This window comes from Danio rerio, chromosome 13 (assembly GCF_049306965.1).
Source record: "Danio rerio strain Tuebingen ecotype United States chromosome 13, GRCz12tu, whole genome shotgun sequence".
Lineage (NCBI taxonomy): Eukaryota > Metazoa > Chordata > Actinopteri > Cypriniformes > Danionidae > Danio > Danio rerio.
This window is the reverse complement of record NC_133188.1, coordinates 5,735,001-5,757,124: the sequence shown is the minus strand read 5'-3', so window position 1 is coordinate 5,757,124 and position 22,124 is coordinate 5,735,001. Positions and strand designations below refer to the sequence as shown.

Here is a 22,124-nt window from a genome sequence, read left to right as displayed (position 1 = left end):
CTTAAACGGCAAGAAGAGCAGATCGGTTACACGTGAAGACAGCCCACGTCCTACCCATGATATCAAAAACAACCATGGAGGCAAGTTTTCATTTCATTATACGCTAAAATAACAGTCTATAGATGTTCGAGAGCGCTTAACTGGAGACCTTGGATTTGATCACCACTGAGCCACATTTATTCCCATATCGTAGGCTCACATTCTTGGGATACTACCAGCATTTTATTTTCTTGCATTGGATTTCCACAGCCCTCCTTCACAGTTCTTAGAAGGTCTTTAATACCTGAGGAAGTCTATTCGTGGCATTCCCATTCAACTCTATGGCGGTTGCTCAGACACAAGCCATTCATTTGTGACTCATGTCAAACAGGTCAGACAGAGAAAAAGGCAAGTCAATTTCACACTTTCGAGGCCTCGCATTAAACATAATTTAACTTTTTTTTCTATACAGTTTATCACATAAACATAATGACTCTTTTTTTTATACACTATAATGAATACTTTTTTTTTACCCCCTAACGCACAGATGTCAAATCCTGTTCCTAGAGAGCCACTGCTCTGCACAGTTTAGTTCCAACCCTGCTTCGACATACCCGTTTCAAACAAGCCTGAAGGACTCAATGGCTGTTTCTCAATATTTGTTCTTCAGCGGTCTTGCGTCCTCATGTAACATCATCATCAGCTGCCAAAGTTCAGTTCCAATACTCAAGACCGCAAGAACAGAGGACACGTGAACTTCCCGGATGTGTTCTTGATATCGAGGACGCACCGATGCAGATTTGAGCACCGATCTCGCTCTAAAGTCCCACAAGTCATTGCGACCTGGAGTGGGAAGCGCAGAATTTTAAATAGGTTTATTATTAAAGTTCAGAGATATCAGTTATTTGCCTCAGGAGTTTCCCTAAATGAAACGGTGAATATAAGCATTACAGTGGTCATCTTAATAAAGGGATAAACACATTAAGGGTGTTTGTTTGCTGAAATTTGTATTAAAATCTGTTTTATTTATATTGTACAACGTGTATTTATAATGTTTTTATGAAAAGTATATATAGTGAAAAGGGGAAAAACAATAAATCGTTGTATGAATGCTGTAATGTTTAAATCATTTTCCATAAAAAATGCGTGAAGGTCATGTGACCATCAGGAAGAACACAGCATCTCATTTCTCATAGGACGCGTTCTCTATTCTTGTGGTCTCCTGAGTTCGTTCTTCCGAGGACACCTGGCAAGACCTGTCTCCACAAGAACGCAAGTCCATTCTCAGCGCTCTTGGAATTGAGAAACAGACAATTAGTTTGATCAGATGTGTTTAAGTGGAGTTGAAACTAAACTGTGCAAAGCTGCGGCCCTCCTACAGGATTTGACTTTGCCCTAACAGTACACTCAAATTGGGGCGTCAGCATCAATGCTTGACGATTAGCGTGTGTAAGGATGTACCAGGGTGCAGTTGTACAAAACCAGTGACGAGGAATAAATTCAGTCCAAGGTGTTTATTTAGGTGCAAACAATTGTGGATTCCCAGCAAAAACAAAACTTTTTTTTTTCTACAAAATTATATACAAAACTTACAGAATCATTGTGTGTTCTGGCTATGCCATCAGTTAGGCCCAAACACGTTGGCTGTATCTCATTTCCATAAACGCAGAGAATGGACTTGCGTTCTTGTGAAGACCGGTCTTGCCAGGTGTCCTAGGAAGAACGAACTCAGGAGACCGCGAGAACATTGAACTCGTCCTATGAGAAACGAGATGCTGCATTCTTCCTGATGGTCACATGACCTTCACACATTTTTAATGGAAAATTATTTTAACATTACAGCATTCATACAACGACTTATTGTTTTTCCCCTTTTCAAAATATATACTATGCATAAAGAATTTACAAATATACGTTGCACAATAAAAATAAAACAGATTTTTGGAATTTCTGCATATAAACACCCTTAATGTGTTTATGCCTTTATTAAGATTGTCATGGTGATGTTTATATTCACAGTTTCATTTAGGGAAACTTCTGAGATAAATAAGTTCTATCTTTGAACTTTAATAATAAATAAAATGCTGAGCTTCCCACCTCTCGTTGCAATGACTTCTGGGACTTTTAGAGCGAGTTCGGTGCTCAAGTCTGCATTGGTGCGTCCTCGATATCAAGGTCATATTCAGGAAGTTTCACGCGTCCTCTGTTCTTGAGTATTGGAACTGAACTTAGGCAACTGATGATGACAGTACATGAGGACGCAAGAACGCTGAAAAACAAATAGTGAGAAACAGCCAACTATCCACACAAGGAAAAACTTCCTAAAATGGCTTCTTCTTCTTCTTGTGGGGGTTAATAGTGGTTGGCATTTGAAAAATTATACAACTTCCTCAGCAAGTCAAAAATATTTTAAGAGACAACACATATGGTAGTAACATGCAACATATACATCTCAGAATTTTCTAAAAAAGTGTCTGATTAATATGTTCCATCAAAATCAATAGTTTCCTTGTCTTATCCCCCCCAAGATGTCATGTAAAATGGTAGAACCCTGATCATTGGGGAAAAGGAAACCTTAAAATGGCCGCATTTCCTGCAATCAGGTTTGGCTGTTTGGAGGTGACCCTGAATGTAAGTAGGACAATATTATTTGTTTATTAGTTTTAATCATGAAAATTGTTTGCAACAAATTGTGGTGAGATTTATTTTCAATGTTAAACCAAATAATGAAACGTTAAGCTAAATAAAATAAATAAATAAACAGCAGAAATAAATGGAGCATTTCTAATCACACAAAACAGTCAAGTATCCACACAATATTTTTTTCAGTTGGTATCTAAAATGCGTGTATAGTGGAAACGGTTTGTGTGAGTTCTATGTTCTAGTTCATGCTTACTAGCTTGCCTACATAAGTCAAAGTCACATCTGTGACCGTGTGTTTGAAGTTTGGTACTAACATGATCATCATAGCAGACTCAGCCAATGAAATTAGACCACAACTGGCTACTGTCTGACCTGGGGTATTTGCATAAAGCGTTCTCATTGGCTCAAGCTTCCATTGGCGCTTGAAAAGTTGAGAAATTTCCAACTTCTGCAGTGAGCGACGCCATGTCAGATTCACAATTCAGTTCAGCAACACTTGACATCACACATTGACCCTGTTGAGGCTGACGCTCCATGTGAATCGGGTGTAAGAGCTCATACACACTCAGCGCTCAGAAATTAGTTTTAAAAAAGCGCAGTGCAAGGTCCACATGATTCGATATGATGAGCGTGACGTAATAATGACAATATTGAACCCATTACATTTTTACATTTACATTTAGTCATTTAGCAGACGCTTTTATCCAAAGCTACTTACAAATGAGGACAAGGAAGCAATTTACACAACCAAGAGCAACAATGAATAAGTGCTGTAGGCAAGTTTCAGGTCTGTAAAGTCTAAGAAGGGAAGTATTAGTAGTATTAGTAAATTTTTTATTTTTTTTTGGTACAGTTAGTGTGATATTCAGAGAGGCAATTGCAGATTAGGAAGTGTAGTGGAGACTAAATAGTTGAAATTAGAAATAGCGAAACAATGTTATGATGAGCACTTGAGGATACATCATATAAAATATTCTAGACAAAGCCACAATGAATGCCTCCTCCGCCATGATATAACTGTAAATAAAACTGTTGTCGTGCCAACTTTCTACTATAAAACAGAAGTTGACAACGGTTGCCTCGCTACCGAGCTCTTCTGATTGGTCCACTGCTTTTGGACCTGACAATAATGAGCTGCGCTGCGTGTGAGTTGAAGATCTTTGGTGCTCACGTGTGCGACAGTTAAAAGACGCAAGCGTAACGATCACACATGTCCATCCAGAGCATGTTTACATTGAAAAACACATTCCCTCTTGCCATTTTTACTGACAATCCAGTCATTTTAATAGAACTATTGAGAGATTTTGCAGATTTCACAATGGGTATTAATTGGTCAAAGCACTAGAATCAGTGAAATATTTACAATGAATCTTTTTGACCATAAAAGTTTGCTTACGTGACCACACATTCATACAACCCAGGCTCATTCTTAAAACATACCGCTATATATATTTGTGGAGACCGGCAAATACATCCCAGGCGGTATGTTTTGTGCAGTTTTTGTTTTCGCGAGTGCACCAGAGGATGTTGTGTATGCTTTTTCGAGTTCTGTTAGTGCCTGCTGTTCTCACGTCAATCCTCCAGAGGCCACTGTGGAGTGATTGACTGCCTGATTGATCGACTAACCCAACCTCCTCCTTGCCTTAACCCAACCAATAGTGTTTTCAAAAGCACAGATTGACCCGCCCACTCACTTCCCTAAACCCAAACAAAGTGTTTTAAAAAGCAATCCATAGAAAGAAAAGCCCTCGCCTGATTTTTACAATGTTTTCAGATTTTACCACATGCTCACTCTGTTGCTTACTTGTCTATTTTTTGGCTTCTGTTTTTGTCTTACCTGCTTTCTGGAACTCTTCTTCACCAGATTCGAACCTTGTCATCATGGTCAACTCCTCTCTGCGTCTTAAGTCTGACGTACATGACGAGCTACTGGACAAATTGGTAACAGTGGAAAAGCCGTCCATATGGAGGTAAGCGGTCAGCTGGTGAGTGTGAAAAGGAATGGCATCATACCGTGTACTGTAGCTTAATTTTAAAGGCGAAATGCACAAATGTGTAAAGGGCTAAGCTTTCAGAATGAGCCTGTATTGCATTGGTAGTGGAATTATTTCAACTACAACAAGGTGCTTACTGTGACATACTAATTAGGTAAACATTGATCACATAAATGACTCCATCTTGTAAGTCTTTAATGTACTTTTTCAGCACAGACCACTATGGCCTGCAAGACATTCTTTTCAGGCCAAATAACATAACATTGATTGGTGAAGAGATGAAAACCCATAGTGTACACTTGAGCTGACGCAATGCTCAATTACCAGTTTCTGATGTTTGCTCGCGGACAGTGAATCTAAACAAAAGATGGACTCAATGAGGTGATACAAGGCCATTGACGTTCTTAGCACATGTGATCACATCCTAAGCCGTGAGAAATTCTGGGCCAAGACGAGCAAAACACAAACCCACCTCTGAAACTCTGAAGAGGTCTGTAATGGGGTAGGTATTTGTGCAGCATTTCTCGATGTTGTATACTTTGGCTGTGGCACTTAATTTCGCAATGATAAAACTGATTTGTAGATAAATATTTAGACGAAAATTTATATATTTTACTTGTCCTGTAGTTTACGCCAAGAAATGAGAAAATTATATGGTTCCATTCCAAAATCTGAGCTGCCTTCCAAGACAACATGCTATTTTTTAAACTGTTAAATTTAAGTTGGAGCACAGTAGATGTTTTCTGAAGGTGCTTTCACACCTGTTGTTGGGTTACTCTAGCTCAGACAAAGGGCATTAAGTGATACTGTAAGGTCCACCCAGTTGGCCCAATGCCGGTGTCCACTGGTGGATGAAGGTTCACTGCATGTTCGGTCTTTCCAGTGTACAATGTTGATTTATATTAAACTTAACTCATATCTGACTCCAATTTTAGTATGAGGTGGTTTAGAATATTAATATATTTATCCTCGTTTTATCTGACTCCAATTATAAAACATTAAGAAGATTATATCAATATGTAATTTAGATAAATGTTTGTACCGTTTGTCTTCACTTGTAACTATTACATCCGTTCATTCGGGTGCTCATGTCGCTCAGAGAAATCGCCTCGGCCGAAGGCGTCCCTCACGGTCACACTCCGGTCAGTCTTGAATATTAAACAGAGGTAAATTGACTAATACTTTAGATGGCCGCTACCAGCGCGCTCGTTCTAAAATACTTTAGTTAGTCCCGCTTAGATGTACACCTTTGAGTTAAGACAATCATCATTTCTAATTAGAGGTTAGGGCATTAATATAAATGTACCCGACTACTGGACTCTATAGTAACTTTGGTTTTCACCAGGCCCATGGTTTCCCATATGAACTTAATTTAGAATAATATTACCTTCAAACAAAGGTCGGGTACCCAATCTAGGTTAGTCGTGCAACACCTTGTTGACCTAGACGGAAGTTATCGCCCTTTCCACCTAAGTACACATGAATCAATATCAAGAGTCAGCCGGATCGCTAAAACACAATTAGTGTGCCAATGCTCCATCTCAATTGGATTTTAGTCCGTCTACTGACCTGACGCAAGACGTGCGGAAACAAGGATACAGCGTAATCTACTTGAATTAATAATTACAGAGTGAGCAAAATATGGTCAAACATTACAATTTATTAGTCAGGTAAATGTATTATGCCAATTCAATCAGTCAATTCATAAATGATCAATACAAAACATCAAATTATCAAAGATAAGTCCAAGATGAAAAAGATGCATTCCTGACTTCGTAATATACATAACATGGGGCAGACCCCATGTTATGGGCTGATCTGGTTAGGCAGAATCGCCTTGAGCTTTTCTTAGCCCTTACCTTAAATAATCCGAGAATTCCCTCAAGAAAGGGGGTGTGAATGTATAACAAAAGGCATTCACACTTAGTGTCACACCCCTCACAGTGGTTCAAAAGATGCCTGAAGTTATATATTTATTGTTCTGATTATGTCTATTTCTGAGAGAATGAGACCATTGTACCAATCGCACTGAGACATTTCAAATGATATCAAACATGATAGTTAAAGTCAGTTTGGTTAATTCTAGAACATTCAAACATTGAAATGACCATATGTGTGAGTTAGGGGGATGAAGCAGACTCAGATGCAAATGCAGCAGGAACTGGTTTTTCCCGCATTCCTCCCTGGTGGGTTGTGAAGTCACCAGTCTCTGTTTTCAGCTCATGTTTTGAATTGTCAAAGATATCAGAATATTTGCAATATTTCAATTCTTACAGATAACCCCCATTTGATCCCGTGGGTCAGATATAAATGTGTCCATGGGGTCACTATGTATCCTTGTTGAGGTCGTTCAGGGGCAATTCAAGACAGTCTCTGCAGCATTATCAGTTGTAAGTCGTGTTCAGCAGGTAGCTAAACAGGTCCAGGCTCGTTTTCACCTCTTTTGATGAGCCTGACCCGAATGCACTGCTCATTCAGTCCATACAGGCCTTCATAGCTTCCACTGTGTCCTTCCCCTGACAAAAGTGTCCACGTCGTGTGGGCTTCTCATAGTCTGCTTCTTCTGATGAATCTGGTCATCTCCAGATATGCAGACATCGGCATGTGGGGGTCTACAGTGTGTATACACTGCCTTCTCTCGGACACCTAAACAGCAACTTGATGGCTCAGCGATTGAACAGTTATGAACTTGTGTCATTCTGCATTGGAGAAAGTCATGAGGTTAAGCATAAAATATATGATCAAAACATAAAAGTCAGCAAGTGCGAGTCGTACAACTGGTCTCAGGTCTCTTTCAATCTGTTTAAATGGTCCAATCAAAAACAGATAAGTCTTTGTCACCACTGAGATAGGGTATAATGATAGGGAGAATATTAAATATTCTTGGTTTGAATTACTCAAGGTAAAGCTATCAAAAGGTCAGTGCAACTTATTAAAACAGTATAACAGGCAGTATGCATCATAAAACATATCATCATGACAATACATTCAAATAAATGACATTCATTTTCAAAATGAAAAAAAAAAAAACTTGAAGATATTTGTCATACATGATAGTAATCACATTATTTAACCATAATTATGAAGGTATATCTATAATAATGTGTGTGTTTGTGTGTGTATGTTGTGTGTGTGTGTGTGTGTGTGTGTGTGTGTGTGTGTGTGTGTGTGTGTGTGTGTGTGTGTGTGTGTGTGTGTGTGTGTGTGTGTGTGTGTGTGTGTGTGTGTGTGTGTGTGTGTKKTTTGTGTGTGTGTGTGTGTTTGTGTGTGTGTGTGTGTGTGTTTATGTGCGTGTGGGGGGGCTTGAACACAATTGATGGTATTTGTCAAATTTAAATGTCCTAGTGATTATTAGAAGTGTCCTCACTTCGGTTTAATTTTAATCACTTTAGCACTTATACCTGTTATTGGTGATAGATTGGAAAACCAGGGGCCCTCTGGTTTGTCAACCATCCCCACAACAGTCAGTGTATCTATGGCAAGTTCGCCTCTATTGAAGTTTTATACCATCAATTTGTTGTCAAAGCCATGCAAATGTGTAATTTCTTTTCAGCTGACAGAGGGTGTCAGAGGGTGTTTGTTGTCTCGTCTGTCATCAGATTAATTATTCTGTTCTATGTGTGTGAGGCTAATGTGTTTTGTTCGTATAAACATGGACAAACGATCTCAATTAAGGAGATTTGACTCCTGGGTCTTTGAAGACTAAGGTGTTATCTATGTGCCTGGGTTTACCTGTGGCTATGTGTCAGTGTAATGCTCCGAACAATGGTAATCAACTTTTATAATTGTGTTGCAAAATTTTAGTCCTGTTTAACAGGGAGCCAGCATAAGAATGTGAACATGAGGTGTGTTCCGGCTCAAATTGATTCCATATAATATCTTTTACGGAGCATTTTAAGGTGCAATGTTCAAAGCTGGATCCTGTAAAAAATGCATTTTCATGGTTAATTTAATTATCACACTCTATACTCCTGTTTGTAGTTCAAACTGCAGCTATACAGGGGATAGCAGAGTTTTCTACTTTTGGAGATCAAAGAAACAAATATCATGAATTTCAACATAGTTAATTCCATTTTCATCCAGGACATGTGGTTTAACATGTGAATAGTATAAAGCAAATTAAAAAATGCCACTAGGATTCGTAATAATAGAGTCTGTTGCTATTGGTCTTTGCAGGAACCATGGTTTTAGTCCCATTGCTATTAAGCAATTTGGGAAGATTTTAACTATGAGATCTTTTTGTGTCTCTGTTTCATTTAACATGTACATTTACATCTTTGTTGAAGATGTTTTGTGAAATTACATAGCCTCCTAGAATGCTGAATCCATTGATAAGATCAGCTGTGGATAATTGTTATTCTGATGACTGATCAAAGACTTTTTCAGAAGACTCACTGCAGGAGGTGAGGGATTTGCCTCACAGGGGTTCTTGCTTTGAGATGCAAGATGGGAGGCTTTTGGCCTCTCAGGTTATGGCTTAACCTTTTGTCGCCCTCATTTGTATTTGTTTGATGTGGACCGGATCTTGAGTGTTCTTTGTTATTCGTCCGCCTAAGGTGAGAACAAAAGCAGAGAAGAACCATAGTTATTTTAGAATTTTCATCAGTTTCAAATTCAATCATGTGGAATTAATGTTAATGCATCATTTTGCAATATTAATTCTGGAAGCCACATGATGTTGCTGGTCAGATCTGTGAGTGTGTAACACCTGTTTACACAGTCTGCTGTATTCTGAGCATTATCTCCCAGTTCCGCTGGGGACATTTTTCTGAATCAATCAATGATTTTTCATTAATTTCAGTTCACAATCTAATGGGCCGATACCCATAGTTCATTTTTTTGCTCTCATTAACAGTCAGATCTGTTGGCAGAAATAATTTCACCCTTTTGGTGTTCTCTGCTTAACGGTTGTCATTTTATGGTGTGACTCACAGATTCTTAGATCTTTTGACCCATAAAAACTTTGGTAACTCTGAATGTTATCATATCCATCCCCCTTTCATTATTTTTCTGGTGAGTTTAACTCTCTGATCAAATTTTAATTGTAGGTGGTGTTTTTTCAGCGAGGATTATATTGGTTTACAATCAGTTATTCTATAGTAGTTCTGTCAGTGTTTTCATTAAGCATAAAGAAAGCAAACCTCCTCAAAGTGAATGTTTCATCTCTAGTCTTTAGTGCCATGATTGGCGATTATAATATAATGTACATTATTGTTTATTCCTAATGTAATTATATTATATTAAAATAGTATGTATTAAATATAATTATATCTGGTCTCTGGAGAGTGTTTTAGAACACAGTGCATTATGCAATTACAGCAAACACATTCTGAGCATCTTATTATCACTGAGGTGAGACTTCTTTGCTCTCTGTCAGGCCATTTGAATATGAAAAGGTTTGAGCAATCAGGAGGTCTAAGGGCTTATTTAAAGCTAAAATCTTTTATATTTAGTCTGTTTCGAGATTAAATTAAAGTATAGTGGATATTTTAATTGATCAGCATCATATTTGAATTTATCCCCATTAAATTTAAATGGCAAATTTCTGATTTGTAAAAAGCAGAGTTTTCATTAGAGCTTATTTGTCTTTTTTGCAATCAAATCATTCTGTTCTGCTCACCTTTATTTTTCACATGCAAATGCCTTTAAACAGACTGTTGTTATTAATCCAATTTAAAAGTTTACAATTGTTTTTAAATCTTAAACCATTTTTTCCTGTTTTCCTTTTTTCCATTTTTCTCTTTTTTATAAAACAGTAGATTTAAAAACAATGGATATTTTTGATTCAAACTTTTAGGATCTAATTTGTGACTCTCCACTGAGTCCCAGAATATAATTTGGATGATGTTATTCCAATTTTAAGCTTCAACTCTTGCTGCCTAGCAGACAAAGAGATTTCAGAGCAAGGGATGGCATTTATCTATACTGCTGCTATCATGTCCCTGATAATCAAAGTGGTTTTGTCTAATTCTCAACCCCACCGGATAACGCATTCCGGTCTAACATTTTTGAGCATTTCCGACTCATTCTATCAATGTGTTTATAAAGGGTGCGTCCAGCTTTCCCTCAACATTTCTAATAGGCAAAGAAGAATTGACTTACCACAGCAGCTGAAGATAGAATAGAAGATCCAAACCTCTTGGTTGATATAAATCCATTTTGTGCTGGAAAGACGTAACTCGCCTGAGTTGGGAGATCACGGAGATGGGTCACCATTTTGTAAGGTCCACCCAGTTGGCCCAATGCCGGTGTCCACTGGTGGATGAAGGTTCACTGCATGTTCGGTCTTTCCAGTGTACAATGTTGATTTATATTAAACTTAACTCATATCTGACTCCAATTTTAGTATGAGGTGGTTTAGAATATTAATATATTTATCCTCGTTTTATCTGACTCCAATTATAAAACATTAAGAAGATTATATCAATATGTAATTTAGATAAATGTTTGTACCGTTTGTCTTCACTTGTAACTATTACATCCGTTCATTCGGGTGCTCATGTCGCTCAGAGAAATCGCCTCGGCCGAAGGCGTCCCTCACGGTCACACTCCGGTCAGTCTTGAATATTAAACAGAGGTAAATTGACTAATACTTTAGATGGCCGCTACCAGCGCGCTCGTTCTAAAATACTTTAGTTAGTCCCGCTTAGATGTACACCTTTGAGTTAAGACAATCATCATTTCTAATTAGAGGTTAGGGCATTAATATAAATGTACCCGACTACTGGACTCTATAGTAACTTTGGTTTTCACCAGGCCCATGGTTTCCCATATGAACTTAATTTAGAATAATATTACCTTCAAACAAAGGTCGGGTACCCAATCTAGGTTAGTCGTGCAACACCTTGTTGACCTAGACGGAAGTTATCGCCCTTTCCACCTAAGTACACATGAATCAATATCAAGAGTCAGCCGGATCGCTAAAACACAATTAGTGTGCCAATGCTCCATCTCAATTGGATTTTAGTCCGTCTACTGACCTGACGCAAGACGTGCGGAAACAAGGATACAGCGTAATCTACTTGAATTAATAATTACAGAGTGAGCAAAATATGGTCAAACATTACAATTTATTAGTCAGGTAAATGTATTATGCCAATTCAATCAGTCAATTCATAAATGATCAATACAAAACATCAAATTATCAAAGATAAGTCCAAGATGAAAAAGATGCATTCCTGACTTCGTAATATACATAACATGGGGCAGACCCCATGTTATGGGCTGATCTGGTTAGGCAGAATCGCCTTGAGCTTTTCTTAGCCCTTACCTTAAATAATCCGAGAATTCCCTCAAGAAAGGGGGTGTGAATGTATAACAAAAGGCATTCACACTTAGTGTCACACCCCTCACAGTGGTTCAAAAGATGCCTGAAGTTATATATTTATTGTTCTGATTATGTCTATTTCTGAGAGAATGAGACCATTGTACCAATCGCACTGAGACATTTCAAATGATATCAAACATGATAGTTAAAGTCAGTTTGGTTAATTCTAGAACATTCAAACATTGAAATGACCATATGTGTGAGTTAGGGGGATGAAGCAGACTCAGATGCAAATGCAGCAGGAACTGGTTTTTCCCGCATTCCTCCCTGGTGGGTTGTGAAGTCACCAGTCTCTGTTTTCAGCTCATGTTTTGAATTGTCAAAGATATCAGAATATTTGCAATATTTCAATTCTTACAATACATTGCAGCATTTTATTGAGGTTTGGTTTCTTTTCACACCACAGTGGTTGCTCTGGTCCGAACCAGTTGATTTGAATCAAAATTCAGTCATGTAACATCATCCACACCACTTGTTAACCAGATGTGTCACTGAACGTAATTACCAAAGTGGTTTTTGACTGGTTGGATCCAAGAGGATCATGTGCTTATGATTGACTACGGCTGGTCCCACATTAGCGGTCACATTATTTACCATTCATTCATTCATTCATTGTCTTTTTGGCCTAGTCCCTTTATAAATCTAGGGTCGCCATAGTGGAATGAAACGCCAACTTATCCAGCATGTTTCATGCAGCGGTTGCCCTTCCAGCCGCAACCCAACACTAAGAAATACCCACACACACCCATTCAAACATACACTACGGACAATTTTGCTTACCCAATTTACTAGCGCAAGTCTTTGGACTAGTGGGGGAAACCGGACCACCGAGAGGAAACCCACGCAAACTCGGAGGGAACATGCAAACTCCGCACAGAATGCCAACTGACCCAGGCTGAAACCAGTGACCTTCTTGCTGTGAGGTGGCAGTGCTACCCACTGCAACACCGAGCCGCCCGTGAATTACCAATTGGATGAAACCAAACACACCAGATTTTCTTACTTTAGTTATCGTCATCTTAAAGAATCCCTCCATCCACCCCTACTCCTTCCCCTCTTTTCAAGAATAATCCAGGTATAGGGTGATACGGTGGCCCAGTGGTTAACACTGTTGCCTCACAGCAAGAATATACAATATATATATATGTATGTATGTATATATATATATATATATATATATATATATATATATATATATATATATATATATATATATATATATATACACACACACATACATAAATATATATATATATATATATATATATATATATATATATATATATATATATATATACACATACATATATATATATATATATATATATATATATATATATATATATATATATATATATATATATATATATTTATGTGTATATATATATATATATATATACATACATACATAAATATATATATATATATATATATATATATATATATGTATGTATATATATATATATATATATATATATATATATATATATATATATATATATATATATTTATATATATATATATATATATATTTATGTATGTGTGTGTGTATATATATATATATATATATATATATATATATATATATATATATACACACACATACATAAATATATATATATATATATATATATATATATATATATGTATATGTATATATATATATATATATATATGTATATATATATATATATATGTATGTATGTATATATATATTTATGTGTGTATATATATATATATATATATATATATATATATATATATATATATATATATATATACATACATACATATATATATATATATATATATATATATATATATATATATACATACATACATACATAAAAATATATATATATATATATATATATATATATATATATATATATATATATATATATATATATATATATATACATACATACATACATAAATATATATATATATATATATATATATATATATATATATATATATATATATATATATATATATATATATATATATATATAATGTTGCTCTATACCAGGGGTGACCAAAGCCTGCCTAGGCTGGTTTAAGCTGGATTTTTCAGCAGGGAGCTGGTTTAAGGCCTACAACGAGCAATATGCAGTGACAAAGCGACAAGCTACCATTCATTTTAATGGAGACTGGCTTCTTCCCGCAACGTGATCGACATTGCCACATTGATCTTTGGCAGCAGATGTGGGCATGTTTAGCAAAGTTGAGAATTGTACTGAAATTGGAGTTTGCTGGAGTTCATATCATGTTCTCACCACAAACAAGCCACTCCAGTGTTTGTTCGAAAGCGTACCAAGTTCATCTCTTTAAGCTCTATCCTTAGCTTCTTTGGTCAACTTTTGGTGTGCATTGGAGCGCAATTGCTGCATTTACACATGCCCAAACCAACCTGACTAAACGAGAAAACAAATTCTAGTGTAATTCAATCGAACTAAATGAGGTAAGTGTGATAGCAACCTGAATATATAGTTTTTTGACGTAGTATTGCTTTGACTATGAGGTAGAAGCTTGTTGTGAATCTCTACTTAGGTGACACTTGAACACTTTTGAGGACCCTTTAGTATGCTAAAACAACAAATGGAACATTCTATGTAATTGTGGATTTCACGCACACGCATTGTAGATACATTTGTGTCGCTAAGCTTAGTGCAAAGTGTCCTGGGATAACTTTTCAGTGAGGATAACACTTGTCATTCTAACCAGTGACTATACCTGAAGGACGCCCACCCCCACAAGCCGCTATCATTTAGACCCACACAGGGCTATTGCCACGGACAAGTCAAGGCCATTAACTTGATGTTGCAATGAATTATGGGTCATCTGTCATGGGGCCTTGTGGTAAGGTCCTGTGATGGTGAGAGATGAAGGTCCTTGCTCTCTCCAATGAGGCGTCCAGAGAAATGCCTGAGACAAACGACCCATGCATGGAGACACACCTTTCATGTTTGGCAGCTGGGCCTGACCCGAGGGATGTCTGGCTGTCCTCTTTCGCCCAGCACAATATATATATCTGTCCCTGAGTAAAGAAACTGGCTAAAGGGGTTGGGTTCACCAAGGACACCCCTTCATTTCATGTCTTAATGAACACAACCTGACGTGTCCGGGATGATCTCAGTGGACCCGGTGATTCACTCTCTCATCAGTTTTATTACTGTGAGGGCAAGGCTAATATTAAATCTAACATGAATCATGGGATTTTTTTTTCTTTCTGCAGTTGGATCCACTTCCCCCTCCAAAAAAAGTACTTTTAGGTCCCATGGAATCACACTTAAACTCGTATGGCTTTAAGTCCATGCCATTTCATTAGTTTTGAGGTCATCTACTGGTTTTTGTGCTTCAAAAATTTGACAAGCCATTATCAGATATGTGGTTTTTTGCTAATCCAATCAAATGTTCTGGAGAAAAGCAATGAGTATGTTTATATTGGCCATCTTAAAGCAATTATGCCAGGATTTTAGCAATATTGTGATTTAAACTTTCGTTCTTGTAAATGCAGTAATTCAATCTAAATAATGTGATTAAGCTCATAATTATAGTCATATTAACATAGGTTGCATACATCCATTTTAATTGAAGTTTGCTGGCATGTAAACATTTTATTCGCATTAATGTGCTTGTGAGGGTAGTTCAGTGTGCCATCTGTGGAATGTTCATGCAAAGTGGTTCGCCGTCTCACTTGGTCCTCACTTTAACCGAATGAAGTGCTACAGGGATCATGGATTTACAGAATAAATACACATCATTTTGACCATGCTTTTGTAGACTGTGCCCTGCAATGACTCAATGACAGCTTGTACATCCTCAGCTCCAGTGGACAGAAGCACAAACTGAAAACTCTGGACTCATTCAGGGACGAACAAGTTCACACAGCTCCATGGATGATATCCGTGACATTCTGAATCTTTCCCTCCATTCCAAATCTTTGAACTCTGTTAAACACCACTAGCTGTCACCAGTCTACAACAGTGTGACAGCAGTGCGGACAACCCAGCATTGCTATCATATTTCTATGGCACCAAAAAGCATGGAATATCCAGCCTGATCTCACGAGAAAACGTAAGTAATTTACGTTTTGCCAGTTTAGTGGCTAATTCGTACGAATTCGTACAAGTTCAGTAGTAGAAAATTGTACGATTTTAAAAAGGAGGCATGGCACCTAACCCCACCCCTAAACCCAGCCGTCATTGGGGGATAAGCAAATCGTACTAAAATGTACGAATTAGATTGTACGAATTCGTACGAACTAGCCACTAAATGAAAAAGTTACAAATTGCCGTGCGATTGTGTTGAAATATCACCTTACAAAAATGTATTGCATTATTAAATTAATTAAAACAATGGTGAGTAACACATCTACTCTTTCCAAGTCCATCATTTGTGATTTGAAGTAAAGCATGTGAATAATGGCAGTAAGAATAACCACAATTTCTTGGGATTAATATGAATAATAGAAATTGCATGAAAACAGGATTCAACCCAGCTCATTTTGAAAACTTGCCCCAATATACATTTCTGGAGAGCACCAAATACGTCCTAGGAGCTGTGTTGCAGTTTTTGTTTTGCTAAATCTGCTAGAGGCTGCTGTGTATTCTTTTTGAGATCTCAAATTTCTCTCGCGAATGCCATTCACACCTGCACTTCTCATGTAAATCAACCAGAGGCCACTGTCGACTGATTGACTGACCAACCGACCAATAACTCGACCCACCCCCTTCCTTAAACCCACCTGATTGAGTGTTTTCAAAAGCACTGATTGACAGTGCACACCCACTTTCCTAAACCTTCCTTGTTCTGAAAAGTAATCCAGGAAAATACCCCCCCCCCAACCCCATTTTTACCATGTTTTCAGATTTACCACATTCTCACCCTGTTATTAACATGTTTATATTATTTTTAGGCTTTTATTTTTGTCTTATTTGCTTTCTGGAACCGTTCTTCACCAGACTCAAACCAATCAACCAATCTCTGCATCTCAAGTCTGATGACGTACGCTGTGAGACACCAAACAAACAGGTAAAAGCGGAAAAGCCAGGCAAGCGTGAAAAGGAACATCATCATCTCTTCTCATGTAAATCCACCAGAGGCCACTGTCAACTGACTGACAGACCAACCGATTAATAACCGACCCACCCCTTTCCTTAAACCCAACCGATAGTGTTTTCAAAAGCACTGATTGACCAGCGCACACCCACTTCCCTAAACCTTCCCTGTTCTGAAAAGCAATCCAGAAAAATACCCAGGCCCAAAAACAAAGGCCTTAAAAATAAAAAATAAGCAAATAAATAACAGGATGAGAATGTGGTAAAATCGGGATAAAATGTGGTAAATGTGGTAAAATCTTTTTTTCTGGCTTGCATTTCAAAACACTGTCAGTTAGGTTTAGGGAAGAAGATTATCAGGTCAATCTGTGCTTTTAAAAATACACAATCAGTTGGGTTTAAGGAAGGTTGTGGTTAAGGGAATTGGTCAGTTGGTCAGTCAGTCAACTGTGGCCTCTGGTGGATTTACGCAAGAACAGCAGGCACGAATGGCACTCGCGAAAGAAATTTGAGATACCAAAAAGCGTACACAGTGGCCTTGGGATTTGCAAAAACAAAAACTGCATAAAAAAAAAAAAAAAAAAAAAACGGCTCCTGGGACACATTTGGTGCTCTCCAGAAATGTATATAGGGGTACATAATCAGAATGAGCCTGGGTTGGGATTTTGATACTTTCAAATGTACTATTAGAATTGTTCACATTAATTGCTGTCAAATAATTTACAAATTTGTGGCTACATTTCCACTAAGCATCTTATGCCTACAGTAAGCAAAGATATTGAGTCGAGTTCAATCTATTGGAAAGAAGAAATATTTCAACAGCAACATCCACCTTTTGCTTATTCGGCACCCTTGGTTCTAAGTATTGTTTTATAATACAAGAAAGAGATTGGTTTAGAAATTTCATGGGGACTTTTTGCATTTTTTTTTTGCCCTGAATTGAGCCGAAGGACTCATACATGTAAACAAGTGCTGTGTCCTCTGTCTAACCCAGTGCCAAACTAAAAAAAAAAAACAAGTGCAGAAGTTCATGCACATAGCTTAGCTTAACAGAAATAATTCAAACCATAAGACCTCGTAGACCATTGAGGAAAGAGGCAAATCCTCCTAACTGTTCATATATGATCTGTGAATTTATTGACACAGTCCAGATATCATTTTTCATCCTGTCAGTACAGGCAAACGGCATGCAAGTATTCCATGGCGCAGGTCTGGTTTTGGCACAGACCGCAGGAAACCTGATTGCGCAGGAAGCAGTATTAACTAATGCGCTTATTTTGAGAAGAACGGCAGCTTCTAGATGTCCCAGAGGTTTGGCAGGACCCCACGCTGTCACTGGTTTCCATTAAAACACCACATCTCCAAAGTAGCTTTGGCACCTTCCACATGACACATTTAAAGGGCCAGATGTTCGTGGCGCGAGCCCAGGTATTAGCCTCGTCCTAAATGAAGATTAAGCAAATGATTCCAAATATTTTGATGGAAGGCCCTTACTTTGCAAGCCACAAAACTAATTATGTGGTCACTCCATGCTATTCGGAATTCACTTCTGCCCTTAGATCCTCATGCAATCATGCAAATTGAAATTCTTTCTCCCTCCATGTCATTTTTTTTTCCTTTCTCCCCCCCCCCCCCCAATCTCTCCTTTTTTGCTCCAGTGTTGACAGCATTGAGCTCCAGGCAGGGAAAGTAGGCCAGAATTACTTTTGCTTGGTTATACCCAATGAAGCGTAGCTGGGAGAATCTCGGAGCAGGAACTCACAGGCTGTACAAGCATTGAGTCCAAGAAGTAGGCAGATGGAAAGCCAGTTTTGGGCCAGCAGGTATTTTCTGACTTCTGTTTGTCTTTAATTTCTCTTGTGTTGTGCACAGGCCTGAAATAATGTTTGAATTACCAATGAAAGTGCCCAGTCACTTCTGTCTTTAGGAGTCAAAGCCTTTGGGAGTTGACAGTAATAACAACTAGGTTTGTAATGTTGGGTTGTCTCACTGGTTGAGCTACTGGTGCTTGTTTAATGAAATTTGAGTGGATATTTGCTGGCCAAATTCATATGAATGTATCCTTAATCCTTTAGTACTGTTCAGATTGACTATACCTTCATTATGTTCAGGGCTGTTTTTACCCCATTAACTTCCATTAAAATGCCTTTTTTTATTGCAAAGCCTTGACACCAAATAATCATGCATTCTTGATTGTTGGTGTTTTTCCCTGTTGAGAAGAGGTCAAACTTTACATTTTTACTGTCGATTATCAGTTGGCATCATCAACCATTTAGATAGACCTGTGCAAAAAAAAAAGGATTCAGACTTTTAAATAGAGTTCTATGGAGTAAAACAACAAATTATAGTATGCGTGCATAAATACACTTACTATGTTTACTCTGTTTTGAGGGGATAAGGGTCCTGTGAAGTGCTTTGAGATTTGCACTTTTTGTATTCGAAATTTAACATAATCTCAACTTAAACATGAAGGCAGCAGGGGACATAATGTAGCTCCGCCCCTTTATAAAAACGCAGCCAATAGATGTTTATTTCTATGACTGCTCTGCCAGTGATGGTGCATTCACACCAGATGCATCAATTGCGAGTGATTTACATGTTAAGTCAATGCAAAGATGCAAATAGACATCCTGCGGTGCGAATGATGCTTCGTGAGTTGAGCGTTTTGCATGTTTGATTCGCTTAACTCGTGAATTATGCGAATAGTTTCTTTCCGAACTTCAGAAGACATTTGCGCTGTGCTAACCAATCAGGAGCTGTGTCTTGTAGGGGCATAATTATGAAGTAGTACCTGTTGTTGGTATCCCGAGGTAAAATTGTTAGAGTTGGATGCACCTCTAAATTAATCTAGTGCTTTCAGGCACGGCACCGAACGAATCGGCGATGTTTTTCAGCCTTCCAGAAAGCACATAAATATAACTCCTCTCTCAATAAAATCCATGTTAGCCATAGAGCAATGAAGCTAGAGTTACCGGGCAGACAGAAGCTCTTCCCATGGCACGAATCCACGTCTATTGTGAATTAAATTTGACGCGTAAATGAAGCAATTTTGACTGCGAATGAAACGAGTAAACTCAATGTTCACTCGTCTATGTATGTGCAAATAGCGTGATTTATTTGTGCATGCCATGTCTAGTGCGAACACTGAATGGGAGTGGTGGAGCTCAATCGCATCAAATGTAAAGCAAATGAGAAGCATCTTGAAGGGGGCGGGACATGTCGAATACTATGGAGCATTTAATTGGTTAAAAGATTTGATGAGAAACACTGCAGCATTCACCAAGAAGCTCTAGCGATGAAAAACATGTCAGATGAACTTTTGTCTCTACTATTATGTAGAGACAAACGTTGGAGGAAACCCATGCCAACATGCGGAGAACATGCAAACTTTAACCAGTGACCACAGCGACGCTGTGAAAATTGTCAATTTTATAAAAGCTTGTCCATTAAATTCATGTATTTTATTTTTATTTTAATCGCGTTTACAGAAAACGTGTATTCAGTTATTGTAGTTAAAAATGTGATTAATCAGAGATAGGGGTGCTTGACAAGAGTCAAATATTAGAAAGGGGTGCACACAGCAAAAAGTTTGGGAACCACTGCTATAGAACATTTAATTAGTCAAAAGATTTGATGAGAAACTGAAGTATGAGGTGATGTCAAAAAACCAAATATCCATTTAGACACACTGCAAAGTTTTGAAGTTTATATCAGGTTTATATCATCTAAAGGCAAATTTTGTCACTGTTTTTGAAGCATAGTAGCTCATAGATATCATTAAGTCTATTAACTACCAGAATTTTATTTTAACTACTAAATGTCCAAAGAGGTCATTCTGACCATTTATATACAGTAAAACTGTATCAAATAGATTTTTTGTCACTTTGTATTTTTATTCAAAGCGTCTATTGAGATTTTAGAATTAGTCTTTGAATGTCTGAAGTCACTGGCCTAAAAATCTGATCTTTTTTCTAATATTTTATAATTGTGCCTATACAACTTCTAGACTGCCCTGAATGTGCATCCATCACTTTGACCGGCAAGCTGGAGAGCAAAGTTTTTTTCATCCCAGTCGTTTGAAGTAAAGTTATGTTTTTGCTATCAGAAAGTTATGTTTTTGTTAGTAGAGATTTGCTAGGCAGCAGAAGCATGCATATTCAAAGGCACAAGAAAAATAAAGGATGATGAAATGCTTTCGGTTATGGTCATTCAAGGTAAACGTACTCTGATGTCTTGTGTTTTTTAATTTCAATAAAATATTTAGATGAAATTAAACGTATTTACATTTAATAAATACATTTAAATTTTATGTTTTATTAAAATACACACATATTTAGGAAGAGTTAAGGCATGGGTTTTATTTGTGCAAAGTTCATTCATTCATTTTCCTTCAGCTTAGTCCCTTTATTTTTGAGGGGTCGCCACACCGGAATGAGCCGGCAACCATTCTGTCATGTTTTACGCAGCGAATGCCCTTTTAGCTGCAACCCAGTACTGGGAAACACCCATACACTCATGCACACACACACACACACACACACACTAATACACTACAGCCAATTAAGTTTATTTAATTCATCTATAGCGCATGTGTTTGGACTGTGGGGGAAACTAGAGCACCAAGAGGAAACCCACGCCAACAGGGGAAGAGCATGCAAACTGGCCAACTGGCCTAGCCGGGACTCAAACCAGTGACCACTGAGCCACCGTGCTGCTCTTTGAGCAAAGTTTATTAATTTACAAAAGTTTTCGTTTGCAGTTCTAGTTTTATGCCAGATATTGTTACTCAAAGTGAAAATATCATTGTGTTGCTATGAAAGTTACTCAGCTTGTTTACTGAACTCATATAAAATCCAACCCAGGCTCATTCTTAAAACGTAGCCCTATATATATTTCTGGAGAGCTGCAAATATGTGCCAGGAACTTTGTTTTTTTTTTTTTGCAGTTTGTTTTCGTGAATCCGCCAGAGGCCGCTGTGTATGCTTTTTGAGATCTCAAATTTCTCTCACGAGTGCCATTAGCACCTGTTGTTCTTGCGTAAATACACCAGAGGCTGCTGTCAAATGTTTGACTGACTGACCGATCAACTGACCCATCCTCCTCCTTCCCTAAACCCAA

The 22,124-nt window shown here is 37.6% G+C and overlaps 3 long non-coding RNA genes across 3 annotated transcripts in view; 1 reads left to right on the top strand and 2 right to left on the bottom strand.

Moving 5' to 3' along the window:
- Positions 1-22,124, bottom strand: part of LOC141377107 (uncharacterized) — a 477,282-nt gene that overhangs the window by 435,639 nt on the left and 19,519 nt on the right. The gene's annotated exons all lie outside the window — the stretch shown is intronic.
- LOC141377106 (uncharacterized) lies at positions 6,257-11,864 on the bottom strand. Its single transcript, XR_012389113.1, has 2 exons — positions 10,719-11,864; positions 6,257-9,167 (listed from the first exon to the last, which is right to left on the bottom strand). It is a non-coding gene; the product is annotated as an uncharacterized lncRNA (long non-coding RNA).
- LOC141377110 (uncharacterized) overlaps positions 18,665-22,124 on the top strand; it is a 149,795-nt gene continuing 146,335 nt past the window's right edge. Inside the window, exon 1 of the long non-coding RNA XR_012389117.1 lies at positions 18,665-18,829. This is a non-coding gene — a long non-coding RNA (uncharacterized lncRNA). The remainder of the gene's footprint in view (positions 18,830-22,124) is intronic.